We start from the raw sequence: 20,825 nt of genomic DNA on the forward strand, positions 1-20,825 counted from the left end.
AAACCATTCTTTATTAAAGATCACAATGAAAAAATATGAATGTCTGCATAGGTTTTACTATTATTTGTTTATCTTCCAAAATGGTATAATTTTAAACCTGCGTTTACTATCAACGAGTAATTATTCAGTATGACTAAAGTCAGGGTTTGTATGCATTTACATATTTGTAATGAGAGTATGGGAGTCAGAAATGTGGACGATTTGTATTAAAAATTATTCGGGTACGTTTCCCTGGCACCACAATGTTGAAAAATCTATAATTTTTTTGTGCCATTAATTGTACCATAATTTGTACCAATTTTTACCACTCATTTCAGAATTTGTACCAACGAATTTCCCACGGAAAAATCGATTTCTCCTTAGTGGTGCCGGGGAAACGTTTTCCTCGGAAAATTGATTATGATATTTTACTTTATTATGTCGTATTATGTGTGTGTGTATGTGTTTTTTTTTACCAATTAAATAAAATCGTATTAACATCTAAATTTCGGACTCGTAGAACAACAAAATTATATGAACGTAAATAATATTTTATAGGTTGAAAACCCGTAAATAACATTACCTGTTATGAAATATATAACATAATACAGTATAATAAATATTATCAACAATATTATTGTACGCTAATATAGGCACATATTTTGTTATGTTATTAATTATGTATTTGATTGAACTTGTGAACATTTATCAATCAAGAATTTGACGTTAGTACTAGGTATTACTTTCTATGATAATTCTATTGCAAAAATTGTGCTTCGTGTACGGTATGAAGGAATTTCTATAGTTGAAATGATTGTTGAAAGATTTAAAATAACATTATTGGTAGAAAACTGATTTTTATATAAATTATATGAACGTCGGTTATTTAAAATAAAAACTTGATATGACTTATACAACGCGTTATCATTTAGCCCCCGATGACGTTTATCACATGTTTAAAAAATTCTAATCATATTGATTAACATTATTTATATGTCTCATAATGGGTACGGTCTTATATTAATTAATTAAAGATTAATTTATCTGTGAAAATGTTACAGAGAGATGTACTAAGTCGATTATCCGATTCAATACAATAATATTATACACCCCTAAAGGGGTTTATAATTAATTATAATTAATTAGGCACCCCTAAAGAGAAATCATTTTTTCCGTGGGAAATTCGTTGGTACAAATTCTGAAATGAGTGGTACAAATTGGTACTAATTATGGTACGATTAATTAATGGCGTAAAAAACTATGGATTTTTCAACATTGTGGTGCCAGGAAAACGTACCTAAATTATTCATAGAAAGAAGTTTATTTTACATATAAATCTATATTTAAGAATAGTAATATACTTTTGTATATTTTAGCATATTTTCATCAATTATTTTATTATGTATATTATTTAACTTTCATAAGTTCATTATTACACTAATTATTTTACTTCCTTTTCACAATAAAAACTTGATTATGATTTATCAAATATACAAGGTGACAAAGGTTCTGCCACAAAAACTAAAATAAAGGAATTCAAATATTAGAACAATTCAAATTAACTATATAAGGAAACAATGAAATACGGTATCCAGAAAACTTCACTATTTGCTTTGTGGCCAATGCTAGTGATGCATACATCACTGACATCAGTAGATGTGGAATGACTATTTAGTCTTTATAAACATATATTAAGCGATAGAAAGATAAATATGTCTCCTAAACACCCGGGAAACTATATTATTGTGAAATATAATATTTTTTTAAAAATAAATATCATAAATCGTATTTATTAATCAAAACGTTTATATTAATAAGTAAACCATGTTTTTATTTTTTGAATTGTTTTTTTATATAATCTTAATATTTTCATAAGTGTTCCATAAATATTTACCAATTGTATGGGTATAACAGGATTTAATACATTTTCATAATTTTTATTATTATACCTAACTAATGTATTTGTTTTGTTTATTAAATGCATTTTTAAATATTTACTGTTGTTTAACTAATGTTATAAATTGATATCCGTGTTTAACATGTTAATATTATGGTATACAATTGCATTGATATTTACGAAAGGGAAAAATATATATATGTACTTACATATATTTTGAGTAAGAGCTTATTTTTGCTCATTATTTAAAAAAATAAAAGCGTATAAAGTGCACACGCAGTGTATTTACAGATATTTTAATGCATAAGTGCATACTATTTTAAGCTTTTTAATTGCATACAAATCCGGACCCTATATATTATGCACTGCTAACCTATTAGAGGTACGACGCACCAACACAATGCGAATAATAATTTAATTCAAATAAAATTATTTTGTTTTCCATCGAATATGGTGCGAACAATCTAAATTAGAAAAATTGTGATTTTTTTTTTTTCAAATAATAAGCTTTACATTGTTCAAATAAATCTATATTGAGGTCGAATGCTCTTTTTGCGTTGTTTCATGCATGGCTTACATATCCCCGGGTCCATTTTAACGAATAGATCTGATTACACAAAATACCCACCTACCCAACCCACGTGTGATTCAGATGGGAAATAAAAGACATTTTAACAACTTTTTAGTAGCGCAATATAATAGTGCATAATAATAGATATCTTAATTGAATAATTCTAATTTAATTTAAAAAAAAAAAAACAAAAACAAACATTTAAGCTTCTGAGGAATTTATTTATTCGTTTCGATATATTTATTATTTAATACGTAATACGAGTTACGTAAACGTAAGAATATAAATATATACACGAAAGAGAGCGAAAGAAAATTAATCCCTCGATACCGCGTACATGGAATAACGCGCACGCATCGAACGTATAATCCGTGCCTATAGGCATTTCACAACTATTATTAGACTAATGTTATTTAAATCGATTGCCTTAAATACTCAATCGACTTCTTCTTTACGTCTTACTCATACGATTCTATCCAACGGTTGTCCTACGCACGCTTCACGACATATTTTTATACTCCTTTTCCAGTTCACTAGCAGTAATCCTGATGTTTACCTCCGACCAATTTTATAAATGCTCTTTCTTCTTTTTTTTTTTTTTTTTTGATTTGGGTTGTAATTTACTGTAAAACATGAAAAATTTAAAAATATAATAATAATTATAATATTGGTTTTACTTGTGTCAACATTTTATTATGATTTATTTAAAGGTGGATATCAGTTTAATAACACGTATTGCATGTTTCCGAAACGGTTAACTAAAAAAAAAAAAAATTCGAAATCTACGTTTTCCTTATCGTAGGTGGGGGAAAACGGTGTTCCAATAGACTCTGTAGACAAGACGTTAAAACCCGATAGCGGATTGGCATGTCATTTCGCTGCAGCTCGAACCCATTGGGTACGTTAAGGTAGTGTTCGATTCGTAAGGAGGTAGGGAAGAGGCCGTAGCGGGGCTGAGAGATTATTTTTTCAAAAACAGTAGCGCGCCCCCGTGCCATGACGGGGAATGGCTTCACGTTCCTTTCGGGAGTAAAAATTATTACCACGGTACGCTCTTTCGTTTCGATTAATAACGTTCGCTCCTATTTTTATTTTTCTCACGATTCGCACATACTTAAAGGTAAATAAGAGGTAATAAGGTAATAAGAGGTGCCGAAAACTACAGATTTTTTGTCGGCCGATAGTTCAGCCGGATTTTATATTTGCATAAAAATGTACGTAACATGGCACATCATAACGATTTGTTATCGACCGATTCATAAGTTTGATGGGTAACACGATACTGAACAGTCGGAAGATTGTCGGCCAACTGCTTAATCAGAAACTCTACCACCGCCCACATGCAAATCGGCTCATTAATCGGCCGACTCAACCGATACAGATTCAATTCGACACGGGAAGATTCTGCGTACCGATGATATCGTCGTTTGTAAATACGTCTATCGAAAATTCGATAGAGGAACTAGAAAAAAGATCCGTTTTCTATAAAAAAAAAAACAATTAAAGAATTATCAACGAACAATTAACAGTTATTTAATTAAATTTTTTTGTTGGAAAGTTTAGTGATTTCGAATGCATCTTTCGCTAGTAAATAGAATGCACCCAAAACTATCGGTTTCTTTTAATCTCTTCTTAATCCTTGCTCTCCGATGCGTAAAAGTAATAACAACATAGCTGGACAACATTTTAGTTTTCACGCGACCGCTTTCGTCTATGGTAGCGCACTAACTAGCAAGACCGTCGAGAGCACTCGGCTGATTGGTTTGCGTAGACCGTTAAGTCGGTCCGATCTGCGCGCTAAAAGTCCAACCCGACTAATCTAGCGGCGCCGATAAAAATTCTGTAGTTCACGGACTCTTTAAACCGTACACGTCCGACGGTTTGGAAAACTTGTGGATTTTTAATTTTTCTAATTTGAATTTAACAAATTTTAACACGCACCCAATACGCGTTTGGGGTACGCGCAGACACTTTGAATGTTATTGAGAGGGCTTAGCCCTTCCAGCTGTTCCCCCCTATTTGCGCCTATGGGTATTTACCGCCGACGGTGTTCTGTTTGTTCGAAACGTCTACACGGGCTCCGCGATAGGATTATAAATATCCGTCACGCGTAAACGTCGTAGCCAATGGGTTCTGCGAACGCAACGGTGTATTATAAAAAAAAAAAATAGAAAAGGTATCCGATCGTTTACACGTGCCGCAGCGAAACACACGTACGCGCAAGTCTCCGAGACTGTGTGGGGGTCGGTTCTTCTCCGATCGTTAGGTGCACGCCGATGGGTTAGGTATCGGTCGAGACGCGTGATTGATCGGCGGTTTCACGTGCGGCCGGACGCGAATTTCTCGCGCCAGATGTGAACAGTACGTTGTTACGGGCGGATTGAAATCGGTCCAATACACCTCGGTGACGGACGATTGCAGTTTAAATGAAATGAAAAAAAAAAAAAACTGGGAATTGCCGAGTAAATACGTTTTCGCAACGTCGAACAATAGATGGATTTATCCTCTTTTCCCGTTTCATCCCGTCGCCATCCGCGACTGTTTGATTCCGCATGTCCTCGCACAATATTTACCGCACACCTACAGCGATTAACACGGCGTGTATGGTACGAGCCGTTGGGCCGTATGATTTTATTAAATTTTATGTCGCGTTGAAATACGCGTTTTAATCGCACTACCCCTATTAGTTATTTACGCGTTTCGTTTAACACTCGTAATTTTTTTTTTCTATTACGTACTTCTGTATGTCCGTTTGACGGATAGTAAATGCTCGGTAAAAATCTTCAAGTCGGCAAATCGGTTCGACATTTGACGATCGTTTTTTCTTTTCTTTTCGAATCCACGATGTCGTTCATCGAATTCGTCAAAAGCTATAAAGCGCATATTCACGACCGATTTTTTGTGCCTTTTCCGATTTATTTATACCACATCAAAACATGGGTAACAGAACGACGCTAACAAATACGTATTTGAAAACTACGTATACGATTTTTTTTTTGTTTCTATTTAACTTTTATAAATCACGTACAGCATTCGGCAAATTTCGCACTGTACATATATAGCACACGTTCAAAGACTCCGGAGTTTCGATGAAATTTTTAGTTGTAATCAAAAAACTTTGACGTGCACTTACCGTTGCTCGTCAACGAACACCGTTCAGTAGTAGAATGGACACACAGCGAAAGAGTGTGTGTGTGTGTGTATGTCAGTGGCGCACCAAGGAAGAGGGTTTTGGGGCTGTAGCACCCTCTCGATAATTTTTTTTTTTTTACTAAATTATACATTATTATAGCATATTTTCAGAAAACTTCAATTTTAAATTGATTTGCCATAATTTTTAGTTATAAATATAGTAATAATAAATATTCAACACATAATATAACATATTATGTACTATGTGGAAATAATAAAAAATAAATAACTATATAAAATTAGCGGTAATTGTTTACTTGAGTATAAAGAAAACAGGAAAACGTATCAGCCTCCCCGCCTCAAAAAAAATCGTGGATGCGCGCCCGGTGTGTGTGTGTGTGTGTGTGTGAACGATTTCAAACGGTAATAATAATATTTCCATTGTAGTATCTTATTTTTCGTAGACCATGATGTACTGCGCATGCACGTAAAATGTAATATATAAATACTAATATTACACGCGTGCAGCGACGCGTACGGCTGTAAACAACGCGTTAACAACACAATGTCCCTTGAACCGCGGACGGTAGATCGTCGGGAGCGAACTTTTTTCGCTATCCTTTATCTTCATAAAGCGTCTGCGTTTGCGCGCGTGCACGTGTCATAATACATTATACGTTATAATGCTCTGCGGACCGTCATGAGCTTACCGCGTCCGTTTTGTGCGGAACTCGGTCGTTTTTCCGTGCGAGCGCTTCAAATGCAAATCGTCCGTTGTTTCGCCACGGGAATAATTTATTCGCGAGACGTGTGTGCGTCCTGACCTGCACGGTTTAACGCTCCGTTGTCGCGCATTAATCATTTGTTATTTGTTCCGTGCACGTCAACGTCTTTGTCGGGGACGTGTTCCGAGTTGACGGCGTTCGGCAACGAGAAGGGCTGGGTATACGGCGTGATGGCAATGGTAACGCGCGTCCCGTCAAACGATACCACGTTGTATGCTGCGCGCAGGTGCACGTCCGTCCGGACGTTCTCCTTATCGCGACTCCGGTCGAATCGTCTTTTCCTCGGATTTTTCCTCCGGGACGTGAAGAACGCGCCCAAGTCGCTTAACGGACCGAGCGCGCGGGGATTTTCATCTGTTCCGGTTTTAACCGAACCACTCGAGCGGTTTCGTGACCGCAGTTACGCGTTTTTTAAAACGTCTCCACACCTGTATGCATGGGTGGCCCGCGTGGTTTTCGAATGACCATTACTACAATACCGGTATATTCGGAGGGCTTCATCCGAGTGCTGTCGGGTGTCAAAATCGTATCTAAGTATTAAGTTCAACAGCTCAAGTGCGTGCACAATATCGTCTCTGATAGCTGGGCTATGCTTGTGTAGAAGTTATGAGTGCGTCCGTAAAAACGTATACACGGCGTTTAGTGTTGTATTGGGACGAATATTTACTTTACTGTAATGCACGTCGACAGTGCCAAACATTATAATCAGCCAGGGGCGTATTTATGAAGAGGGGGGGGGGTGAGGAGGAGGGCGGCCTCCTCCGAAATGAAAAATACCGTTGTTAAAGATTGTTATTTTTAACATAAATATGCTGTGGGTTTCCGAAAATTTGTCGCGACACTGAGAATGTTGCTTATGCGATAATTTAAAATTTTATTTATTCTTTTAAAAAAATATGTGGTGAATTTTGAGTGACTCTAATGAAAAATTTGTTTATTACAATGTAGTTTTTATATTTTTAAAAAATAATAAATCATTAGAAAAATTGAGTTTCTTATTTCTCTGATGGTGTAAAGACAGTCGAGAAGTCTTATAGTGTTAAAGTAATTTTTTTCCTAATAGTGCGCTTCCTCCTCCCCTTCCACCTAAAAATCAAATACATAATCGGCCCCCTCCGATATGAAATTCTATATATGTCGCTGTAACCAGCCTACGTGGCTAGGAAGATTCAGTTATCAACGGTCGTAAAATGTGATATTATAAATCATTGAAAGACGATGTAAAATGTTACTGTGTAAAGGAAATGCGTAAAACCTTTCCGAAAAAAATGTGAGTGGAAAGGCAATTTTTAACATTACCTTGATACGAGTTCGAAAGGAAATGTTTCTAAGACAAGCAATTAGGAACTATGCGAAAATAAAAACGCAAAAAGAACTTCGCAAACGATCATAAAAATTATTCGGACCGTACCTTTTTCAAGTGGCTTTATATCAATTGCGCCAAAAATCGCAGGTAAAGAATGAAAAATTATGGGATGGAAAAAAGGTATACATCTATTGCGCCGGTATAAAAAGGGTATGATTTATTGGTATACATCTATTGCGCCGATCGATATTCAAGTTAATTCATTTTGCTATTACTTCATTGATACATATATCGATGAAAACGCAACTTTTCCCCCGTACCTTTAGTAATGGTGTAACATATCAGGCGAAAGAACCACAAATGTCTGTGAGATATTTCACTCAGCGTTTGGGAAATATTTTTATTCTCCTCATCCAAATATTTTTGTTCTTTATGAAGTTTTAAAAATAATCTAACGCAACAATCAGAATACGTGTTCTTTTAGTTATCACAAATAGACCAAACTCTACATTTATGACAAAAAAATAAATAGTAAAATAGATATAACTAATTAGATCTGAGAACTTTTCAAAATTTGTAAGATTAATGTAAATATATATATAATATACTATTAGTGTTAATACCAAGTATGTAGAATGACAAGTTTTATTTTAATTTTAATATTTGTGTTTAGCCACTATGATTTTTACTTGTATAATTGTTACTGTATAATTGTTATATCGGCGCAATAGGTGTATACTATACAGTTAGTGTCCCAAAGTCGGCGCAATTGACGAATATCGTCTCAAGTGTGGGCAGAAATCAGCAGTTGTAGTAGTAACCATTTTAACTGAAATTTGAAAATCTGAAATTAAGAAATCTCCATCATCAGTGTGCAGTTATGTAATATATGTGTACAAACTTAAGTCAACAAACTAAGACGCGCACGAGACGGACAATGTGACGATTATTTTCAACCCGGAACGCATACCATAGACCATGTACCCTAGCTTTACATTGCATACGAGGATATGTTTTCTACCGATTCAGCTTCGTCCGAACGGCCGTTTGGACCGAAACCACGGGCTACAAGTGAAAACGTCATACATTGTAACGCATACATGTGCCGATAGGGGAGGCGTGTATAAAAATTAATTTCGAGGTGTCGGCCGACGTTGTTAATACGGTTTTTCGCGCACACGTGCAATCGCCACCCCTATTCGTTCGTGTTCATCGACGAACGTTTTGTCGTACCTGCTGCACCGGGATCGCAAGATCATACCGCACACCACCGATAAATCCTACCGCTCCGGCGTGGCGTATGTTCGCCGTCCATCGTACCGTGCGGTAACAATAATGCCGATCGTGCGCCGGCTTGTACGGGGCGAGTTTTCGCCGTCAAACGCACTCTCCGGGCTTCCCCTCCGTCGATTTACGTGTTTATTCGGAAAAATCGCGATCGCACCAACGTAATCCCGTGCACGACGGTCCCAACAGACGGGAGCACTAGCTCGGGGTATAGCGGTCGAATCAACAATATCAGACGTTTCTCTGACGTCGGTCCACGCACACTCATACAACATTCAGGCCCATCGTGTCGGAATAAAAGCTCGTCTATCGAGTGTTGCGCGGTCGTGACGATTTTTTTTTCCTGGCACAACGTTATCGCGGTAGTTTCGTACGCGTAACGGTCAACCGCAGTACGGTACGGTTACGATGTTCTACGAACGGCGAACCCCGGGTCGTGCAGTACGACTGGATCGCTTCGAAACGTATTGTTCGAAGAAGACGTGGAGTTTTACGGTCACGGGCGCGTTGTTTTACGACGATTTGAATGGTCGGATTAGTGCGGAGGAACAGCGTCCGTGGTCGTCGTCATCGTCGCAGAGGGATTTGTCGCGGCCGCCCAGGCCGTCAGTTTTTATTACTCGTCGCGTACACCGCAAACTGAAAACAATCCCTGGAAGAGCACCTTAAAATTTTAGAGCGCTGTAAAACCACGAGGTCGTGAACGCGACAGCTAATGGACTCCCAGCGGCGCAACAACCCCCTCCCCCCTCCTCCGTGGAGAACATAAACGCCGGTTAGTCGATCCGTTTTGTCGCGCTAATAATACGTACACGGTTTTTCACGATTCGTCGTTGTGCTCGACTTTCATTCGTCACGAATTCGTAACGAATCGCACCGTACGCACGGTTCATTCTACCACATTTTGAGTGCACAATTTTCGCAACGACGACGATCCCTCAAACCCTTTTCAGACGCGGAGTTTGTTTTTCGATCGTTCACGAAGACTGCAGTCAGAACTCGCGCTCCACGTCCCACCGTCGTACATCGTTCGTCGTCGTTATAAGGATAGGTGTAGCGGAAACTTTGCCAAATAACGGACGCGCGCACGACAACACGAATAGACGTTATAAGGGTGCACGGAGTGCTTTTTCGGTAACGTTCGAAACGCTCAAAAGTGCTCGAAAAACGCGTCGGATGTGTACACAAAACGATGGAGTCTAAAACGAGAACGATGCCATTTTAGATTTTCGAGATCTCCGATGCCCTTTTCGGAACTTTGTCCGACCGTCACCGGCAGCGGGTTTCCGCTCGTCGGTACTCAATTTAACACTAAACAGTAGAACATAATTCACAAACCGTCGTATCACGCGCGAATCGTCTGCAAATATCTGATGCACGTAAGTACATTTAAGGCGATCAGAGTTTAACGCGACAGTGGCTTTCTCGTACAAACAATCGAAATACAGAAAACGTACAACCGGAAAGTCTTACGTGACGGTATATAATGTAAAACTATTATTTTTCTTATCTTTCGCATGATTATTGTATAGCCAGACGACTTTTCACCCTGATCTAACGATAAGACACTGGGATACACGCAATTGGTCCAGCGAATCCGCTCTTTAATTAAATTTTAATTTATAACGGGTAGAATCCATTTTTAAAAATACATGTAAATTAATGGTTAAAAAAAATACTTAGTGTACATTGAAAATCTCAGTAACAACAACGAAGTTACATCATTAAATAAACTTAGAACAAACTAAATATATGGTACACATGACAAATAATAAATAAGCGCGCTAATCGTTTTTAATAAGAAAAAAATACAAATAATTTCTTGGGGGATAGTGCATGACGTACGTGAACATTTTATTCGTATATGTAACGCCGGAAGCTCGTTGTTTGACGTATAATTGTTTTGAAGACTAGATGAAGCGCGGACGAGGAGGGAAACGACATCGGGAGATATAATGTATACAACCGAGTGATCAGAATGTGATACTGGTCATTACATATTGACCAGGGTTTCCCAACCTTTATGCTAAGGCGACCCATAAATGTTTTTTTTTTTTGGGTAGACGACAACCAATAAAAAAAAAAAAAAACAAACCTAATATGCTTTCATATAACAACATTACTAATTGTTTCATCATTCGGAACTTTATCATATACGGAATGCTACAAAACTCAATTATACTATACATAAATAATTATACTCCTATAACCAAGATGTAGTTTACGAACATCGACCCGTCAAAAATATTTTGCTACCCCATAGGACATGCTGATGTGGACGAACGCAGTAAAAAGAAGTGTAAATCGAATCGGTCGGTGTTTCTCGTACGGGAAACCGCTGTCACGCGAGTTAATATAACTGTCGATCGCGTATTATACCGCGTGCACGTCGTAGTGGCGAAACAAGAGCTATACACTTGATCTACAGCACGATGATATTACACACAAACACACGCGGACCGTTTGCCCACCACCGCTGTCGCATCGAGTACTTGGACGCGTATAATAGTAGCGATCGGAGGAGGCGATGGACCATCGGCACGGCGTCAGGGGGATGGAGGATAGCACCGGGTGTGCGGTATACAAAGGGTTCCGCCGCCGCCGCGGTGCACTATCGATCGGCGAGGCGTCGTCGTCGGCGGCGGCGGCCGAGGGGTAGCGAAAAACGCTCTCTCGGAACGTTTTTCCCTCGACGCGCGCACACGCGCACCCCAGCTGCCGCCAGTGCGCCCCGTGCGCTTTACATACGCCGGAAAACTCTCGTCGCGCACAGTCCAACGTCGTCGTCGTCTTCTCGTGGATCGCGTTCGTCCGCGAACTGTTTTTCACACGTTTTCTCGTCTCGCAAGTCTTCCGCGCAGCCCGTTCGCACGTCCTCACCGTACACACAACTGACCAGCCCCGACGGTGACGGACCGAAAGGCAGCAGCATCAGCGGCCCGAGGATCTGCCCGTGAACGTTTCGCCGTGTGTCTTCGCCAGAACCGGGTAAGACGCCGAACATTAATATTGTTTCCCGGACCGCGTTATTTCCACCGGTCGTCACTTCCGTCGTCCACCGTTAGTATTTGAACGCCGTTTTACGCTTTCGTCGCAACGCCGGTAGTCGGGCGGTTCGACATTTCGAAACGAGAACCAAAATAAATGCAATTCTCTCGCGGTTGGAGGGTAACCATTGCATTGGTTTCGACGCGGGTCGAGAAACATCAAATAACCCGAACAATTTTCACGTTCTGCGCTCGGACAGTTGCGTTTAGATGTTCTAACGAAGTCGCTACCAACAAATTTAGGTGTAACAAAAAGTGATCAGTATTTGTTGTGTATAGTGCAGTGCGCGACAATGATATTTTTTTCCACTCGTAATTAATATGTTATTTTTTTTTTCTTTCGATAACGATATGTTTTTCTGTAACTTTTATTCTTCGATGTCTTCACACGTATTCACCCAAAAGAGCTTTTATATTTGATAAATAATAATAGACAACTATTATCAATGATACGCGAATCGGCCAACATTTATCGTTCAACAATATTACGGTATTTATCGCGGAAAATCGGAACCCCGGGGCTTAAAACAAATGTTCACACTCACACGAAACTTCGCATCTCCTCGGTAATAATTGACGCGTCGTCTCACGCGCCGGCCTAGACCGCACCGGCGTAACAACATAATCACGACTGTTATTGTTATTATCGCGCGTACCGTTATAATTTCTATCGCAATTCAAACGAATTCACGTGTTCGCTTCTAGGCGTCGGGTGTAATAATATTTTCCCGTACGCGCGCGATCGATCGTTACCGAGGCTTTATTGTTTTCAATAAAAACAGTTTTTTTTTCCTTTCCTTTTCTTCTATTTTTTCCCCCGTTTCGCCGCGCGCTAACGGCACGCAGCCGCTTAGGTATTCACACGATTCGTCGGAGCAATAATAATAATAATAATATACGTACGTCGAAACGGTCCTCGTGCGCGCGCGTTCCACCGTTTCCGTTAACATATCATTATTTAGTACGTGTTTCTCGTGTACTTTCACGTTTACAATGCACGGGTGTACCTTACTCCGTGCATGTGCACCCCCCGCGCGATCGTCAGCTGTGTACGCGTCCTTTTTCTCCACCGAAATCGCCTTCTGATTGTTTTTCCGACGTCTTAGTGTACTGATCCGAACGTGCTGCATTCGGCCGAACAGTAATAATTAGTGCCTATAAAATATGCAGATTCATATCATAAATATGCAAAATGATTTTTTTATTACAAATTAACAATATATTATGTATAAAAATTGTTTATTAAAAAAAAAAAAAATAAATAAAAAATTTAATTTTTAATGACATTGTGTAAAAGTATTATAAATTAATTAAAGTACTACTATTTATATTAAATTATTATTATTGGACGGGTACCAGCATGAAGTAATAAATATGGATTTTAAGTTTTCGAATTGAAAACACCTACGATTATCTTGAAGCATACTTTTGTATTTGGAAAAACTTCTTTTCACATCACAAGATACAATTGGTGCATATTTAAAACTCGATAAATCTTCAACTGACAGTTCCACGTCTTCATCACATTCAGTTACCTCGCCGTGGACTATACCATCGATTTTTTTTCAATGAAGAATATCCACGATTTTTTGACAACACATTTGTAAGTTTAGATCTAGCGAAATCTATCCCTGGCTCTCCTTCTTTGAATTTAATTTTAATATTTCCTATGAGCAATAAACTATTTCTTAAAGTAACATTCGATTTCTCTAGTTTTGTTATTGTATCTATTAAACACTGAAAGTGTGTTGTAATGACGGTGAGCTCATTTTTTAACTCTTTATTATAAAATATTTAATGTTTGTCATCATTCGTCGGCCGTCGATAACGATGATTTCAATTAACGATCGTTTATCGATGTATAATGGGTTATTTACAATCGACAGTAGGTATCTTTACAGACGTAAATTCTACCAACTGTAAAATATGCAACATTTTTGCAACTATCAAAAATTATGCAATAAATATGCATTTTCATTTAAATATGCAAAAATATGCGAAAAAAAAATTAACTCTAGACTCTACACATTAAGAAACGTCGACATTTAAAGTCAAAATTATTCTAGGTGAATTGTAAAAGAATAAAAACCCGAGCACTAGTAATAATCATGGACGCGACTATAGTTTACGTTTGGATGAGGAGGGGGAGAGTGGCTTTTATTAGTACAAAGTTAACACGAACCCGCAGGGGTTACGCCCCCGCACCGACATCCACTAATTTACACACGGACGAAATTTGTCTCTGCTCATTAATAAAGGTTCAGTTCAAACTTTAGCAAGATGTCGATGAGAAGATGAAAAGCTGCGATTTTATGATCTAAATTTAGGTTTCGGAAATTCCTGAGTACTACGTAAGTCGTAACTAAAGAACGAGAATCATCGAACTTGACAATCAATCCGTGTATTGCTGATATTCTGCAATGCTCGACTTGGCAAAATTAAAGAAGGGGGACTCTGTTCATTTTTTTTAAAAAAAAGAGCGTTCTCTAAACTTGTTAAATAAAAATAAAGTAATAATAGTAGGGGGACGCTAAAATTTTTGAAAATTAGTCGGAATACTCTGTGCTTCTCAAGCCGACCACTGATATTATGGACATTGACGGTAGGATTTCGTCTCGATCTCAAACACGAGATTCCGAGATACGCTATTTTCAATCCGGCAGGGTTACGAAAACATTTATAGGGGCCAGTTTTTACCCAAAAGTTCGGGAGGTCTGTCGACGTTCAGCCGTCTGATTTGTGCTTCGTATCGTTAACATACTGGAAAAAACATTCTTGCTTAGGAGCTTCAATTTGACCGTATTAACAACACTACTAGACAGGGGAAGGGGGGGGGGGGTGCACGAGAAGCGTGTTTCCGCGGACAACTCGACATTCGACACTCGTTCGAACAAGAAAACGTAAAAACGCTCCGTGGCGGACAGAGAAGGGATTACGCTACGTTTGTCGTCGTGATTATTATAACAATTATTGTTGTACAATTTTCCTTCGTACTAAAAAGTCAACGTTAATAATAAAATCGAGCTTTTCAGAAATGTTGTTTTACGGTCTCCAGAAAAATCGTTCCACTGACCCTTTCGTCTCGATCTACGTATGAGTTCTGAGCAAACATCAATGCGCTAGAACTTTCGATTCGCTCGTCTGGTACGCGTTTTTCTCTCGGCAATCTTAACAATCGCGAAAACCAATAAAGCTTTAAACTCGTACCACATACCAGACAATGAAGTACGTCCGCGGCGGCACAATATTTATGTTTGTTTTCACCGGTACGAATTATTATTGCTGTGAAGTCGTGTTCGATTCAATGCTGAATCGAACAGCGTATTGCGCACAGTTACACACGTTGTGCATTTCGGGTAAACAATGACGATCGCTGCAATAGTCCATTAGCGCAGTACGGTACTGCTGCAGTGCTCCGATCGATCTGCACAAATGTTCGAAATTATTGTTCACCCGGTTACACGGATTCATTTTACGGAACGATTGCTACGACGAGACGATACAAAAGAGATTTCGTTTGAAACGACGTGAGTACGTTTATAAAATGTTATTATCGAATGGAATAATAAAGCTGATTGCAGTATTGCGCTTTTGAAATCGCGTCAGACTCAGGTCGGATTATATATCATCGCGCTTCGGTTGAATACGAGTCGCGCACAGAACGGTTGGTTTTCCGCGTGCAGGCCGAAGAGCGCGAAAAACTATTGTAAACGTACCCGCGCGATTAGCGCTACGGATAATAAACGGGCGGGTTCCGTTTTAATATCGTGAAAAATCTTTAGACGTTTCGCGTGCGTACAATCGCGTATCGCGTTGGAAATGTGCAACATAAATTTTTGTCAGCGCGTTATTTCGTTTATTTTTTAACAATAATTTCCCGCTGTTACGAACATCGCGGGACCGGGATCACCGCGTAAAATGGTTTTCAGCCCGTATAGCAGAAGCGTGAAATACGGCGCGATGGAGCTATTCTGAAAATGTGTCCGCTTGCCGCGAGCAAGTTATTCCGTGACAAACTCCGTTCCGCGACCGCGTGCGTTTCCTGTAATAAATTATTCGCACCTGTGCACCGGACCGACGGGATATGTTGCGCGATAATAATCACCAATTTATTATGGTTGGATCGCATCGACATCAGAATTTATAAAGAATTGCAGAGATCTCCGGCGGGATAACGACAAGATAATACGAATAACTTTTACCGATTTCAGGTGTCTCGTTTTTAAACGGTTTGCATCGGTATTGACGCCGGCTGGACGGTGTTAATGAACTGTTCACATTCCTGACGCCAGGAATAGGTTTAGAAAAAAATAAAAAATAATAATACGTTTCTTGACCCAAGAGTTTCACTGCTCATTATGCAATGATGATTAAAAAGTAATCAGGGGAACACGCGCGTACACTCGCATAGCGCAGGTAATTAATAATATATAATACAAATACAGCTCTTGAGATAATGTTCTCGAAGAAAGTATTAAAAAGATAAAGATTATAATAACCACGGTTCGCGTGCACCGCACGTTGTAATTAATAAATAAATACGGAAAAAATAAACATCGTTTAAGATAAGAATAATACGAGTTTCGAAAATAAGTACTATCAAACTATTGTACGCGGGGATTATTTTAATTTTAAATTGACAACAACCAGTCGCGTTATGGTCTCAATGTTCGCAAATAAAACTGTGCAACATAGGCCAGACATAATTCCCCTGCCTTTTCTCAGTCGGACGTCATCCCTACAGAAATAGTTCGTCACTACGAGTACAAACGTATGTGAATAATCGCTCGCGACGCATTATAACCTTTTGTGCGGAAAACTGAACGCAGCAAGACTCAAGGGAGATAGAGAGAACGAATGAGAGAAAAATGTGTTGTACACTGTGTATATGAATCGAAAACTTTCGCACCGGATAATGAGACGCGCGGTGTTCCACCGCCGGCAAGTTTTCCACCGGGTGGCTGCGTGTTGAATTAATATTACGCGCGGAAGACATGTGGACACAGCGACTGTATGATGCACGAGTTGTGCGAATTATGAAGTTCGGCGAAACAGCGTTTCTCGAACTTTTTATTTTTGTTCGCCGAGCCCTTAAGGGATAAGAAAAAAAACCCGCGAAAACCTGCTGAAACGATCGTTTTAAACCGTAAAAAAATAACGTATCGACGATGTTCTTTTTAATCAGATTCCTATTTTAACGAGTTGACGTTTTAACGGACGGATGTACGTTGTCGCACGAGACATAACAGATAATAGAAATAAACTGGCGCGTACATAAATACATCTCATATAATACGTGAATCCGAAAACATGAAGGATAAGTAATAACGAGTACGAACTCGCTTCTCGCTTTATTACCACTTACGAATGACTAGTAGTTGATGAAACGAAGTGGTTGAAATTCGTTTCCGTTTCGTAAAAGAAAAAAAAATAACCAATATCTAATCTGATTTTTAATTGAATATTGGATTTGAAAATATAGGTAAATACATAAAACAATAATAACAAGTTATCTGTATAAACGTAGCGCATTAAATGTTATCGTTTTGTTTAATAAAGACAATTTAACAAACTGGAATCCAAATAACATTTATGGAATATTTTTCAATACAGTTTTTGCATTACATATTCAGATTAGTAACATAAAAAAAAAAATCGTTTAATAAAACGGAATTGATAGATAAATATACTTTTTATTCTATTTTAAAATGCTTTTTTTTTTTTTTAAGACAATAGACCACGTGACAATACTAACCTTACCGATAGCAACGAAGACTACAACCGTGTTTGTGATGAACTTGTAAATCAGTACAGATAATATATAATATAATATATGTATAATATAATACAACTTAAGAGTCTATTCGTATGAGCTAGTGACTAGTTTTGATTTGTTCCTTAACAAATGTCTGTTTTCACCCATCAGTAAGATGTATGTTTGGTTTTTCTCCCTATTTTTGTGTTTAAACCTGTGGTTGGTTTCGCATCACTGCTATAGATCCCAATTTAAGAATCACTATATGATTGGATAATGATGCAGGGAGAGGGAAGAGAATAACGTGTCGATGCAATTTAATCATACATCCCGACGAGTATCACATCGCACAAGGTCCTACACGCGTCCGTGCACATATGTATTATAAATTTTTAGTCTGATAACGTAACTCGTGATTAAATTAATTTAATGTGAGAACCGCCACCTTGGGATAGCGAAATATTGATGAAAACGGAGGTTGATAAAGAGAAAGTGAGAGAATGAAAGGAAATAGTCACTGCTGAAACCTGAACGTGTTGCAGGACTACACACGCAGGACAGCAGAAGAAGACAACGATAGGGGAAAAGTTGGCCAATCGAGGAAAGGAAAGCGTCGAATGATAAAATGAGAGAGAGAGAGAGAAAGAAGACGGAATGAAAAGAAAAACTGAAAGAAAAAGAAAATCGCCACAGCAGCGGCATTTTTTCTCCTCCGTCAATATTTATATATCGAAACGGGAAACATGATAATAATATTATAATACGTGTACGACAAGAGGAGGGTTCGATGCGGGCGGTGACGACGATGCAAGAAGTATAAAATCTACTCGCGCTCAGTCATCGAATACTTTATATTTTATAAAGCACTTCGAAAAACGTTAAAAATGTATATTATGTACGCACAAATATAAGCTGCATACAATTATTTAATATTATATATTAGGGTTTGACAAAAATGTTGGCAAACGAACTACCGGCTATCTTGAAATCTCTGTAGTGCTGAAATATGATAATAGCGACCAGCAGCGATTTATGGTGAACCATTTTTTTTCTTTTTTTATTTATTTATAGCTACTAGTACAAAACTATTAAAGCTCAACGATTACAGGAACCATGTCGTTATCGGCGTTATTACCAATGTGCAGTGTATTTATTATCGTGTGGTGCCGTTCACGATAGTGTTTTCAAATTTTGTGTTTTTCGAATAACGAGTGAAAATTATCCTCTTTCTCCTCCTCCTCCTCCTCCTCCACAGCTGTCCTACGCACGCCGCCAAGTCTAATTTTGTCAGGAATTGCAAAATATTTTCGAAATATTTAGGGTTCAAATAACAATATTGCAGTGCACTATATGTTTATATTTTATTTCTATTTTTTTTTTTTTTTTTTATAGGAAATACACTAAAAGCTGTGTTCCGTAACGTAACTTTTTGAACCTTTAACTGTTTTACATACATATTGTTTGCGCTATACGAGTTACGAGTGTTGTGAATAATATGAAAAAAACTCTGTGAGATTAGAAAAAATATATATATATATAATAATTTACATTGTTCTTACAGAAAACATTTAATTAAAAATGTGGTTATCATTTTTTGTTTATTTAATTTTCGTATAAACACGTAATTCAATTCAAATAACAAGCAAAACAAATTTGTTTTCGAGCAGTATGCGTTGTAGTGGAAGAGTTATGAACAAAATTTGGTCGATAAATATTAAAATAAAAACCGCTATGGACGGTTGTACACTCGAGACAATTCGATAATCGCATACCTACGACAGCACCCCGACTGTTTAACGGTAAAATTTAGAAAACAAATAATAATTTAAACGGTGGACCGCGGATCCAATGGATCTATGGTTTTGAGACGTTGTCGATTGAAAAAATGATATTCTTTTATCTATCTTAAAGAGAATAATAGAAAAAGAACAAGAATAAACCAAAGGCCACAGTCGGGCTCGATTGTTCTGGTACTGCCAACCTAAAAAGAGGGTAAGCTCGTAATTGCCGACAGCAAAGCGTAATGAAGACGAGAAAATCTGATCAAGTGAATTTAACACTCGTTTTCATTATCCTTCGAGCGATGATTTTTCCCAACGAATAAATTACTACGCGCGCGTCAGAGCAGCTCTCAGCGTGCACATTTTACGGTGCGTAGACTGTCGATCGATCGAACGTCGTTTCACCCGGCAGACGCCTGTTTGTCGACTACGATATTGTTATCATTATACGTATACGCAGGGGAGGAAATTGGGGGAGGAACACGAGGTTTTATCTCCGGGCGTAAAATTGTAGAGATTGTAATTTTCGTAGAAAACAATTTATTATTGACTGATGGTTTGATATTTTTTACTTAGTTACCGATAATGTGTTTAAGACTCAACACGTATGATCGTATACGAATCATTAGAAAAAAATTGTAGGCAAGGGTATTCGACTCTTGGCCAATGGTTAGGCGTAAAAATCCGCCTCTGCGTACACGCAACAAGAGAGAGAGAGAGAGAGAGAGAGAGCGAGAAAGAAAACGAAAACATGTCCTAATCGAATTCTCGTCCGTCGTTTTTATTAAAATCTCGTTCTGACATATTATTATTGCTACTGTTCGGCGGCTTCCACGAGCTTACGTGCGTATTTCAACATGGATTTAACGAACGCGCAAACACACCGCGTGTAGGTGTACGGGGATTCGATTTTTTTTCCCTCCCCCACGGCTGTTTCGCATGCTCGCTTTCAGTGTTCGGTTGTAAATCCCGAGTTCACCAGCGAACCGTTCGGTATGCGACCCTTGGGCGCCTCTCAATGCTCCCATACATTGAAATTCAGCTGATTTAAGCCGATAGTATTCGTAGTGTTTCGCGAACACGATCGTACAATGAACGCGAGTTATGGTATACGCTTTCGAAACGCTGGATCGAGTCCGTTTCAAGACTCGTCCCTTGACGGGGATGTTAGGGAGGTGGTGTTTTTTTTTCTACGCCTCATAAAATTTCTCCACTTTACGTCGACGTAAAAGTTTTTGGATCTATTGAATCGAAATTTTGCGCCCGTTTTAAAATGTTACCCTCC

The 20,825-nt window shown here is 38.4% G+C and overlaps 1 protein-coding gene across 1 annotated transcript in view; it reads left to right on the plus strand.

The window, feature by feature from the left end:
• The first annotated feature begins 11,688 nt into the window (after positions 1-11,688).
• The window catches only part of LOC112687470 (frizzled-5-like), a 92,403-nt gene continuing 83,266 nt past the window's right edge, over positions 11,689-20,825 (plus strand). Inside the window, exon 1 of the mRNA XM_025560190.1 lies at positions 11,689-11,945. The gene's annotated coding sequence lies outside the window, so the exon portion shown is untranslated. The remainder of the gene's footprint in view (positions 11,946-20,825) is intronic.

Source organism: Sipha flava, unplaced genomic scaffold (assembly GCF_003268045.1).
Source record: "Sipha flava isolate LNK unplaced genomic scaffold, YSA_version1 34_pilon_pilon, whole genome shotgun sequence".
Taxonomy (NCBI): domain Eukaryota; kingdom Metazoa; phylum Arthropoda; class Insecta; order Hemiptera; family Aphididae; genus Sipha; species Sipha flava.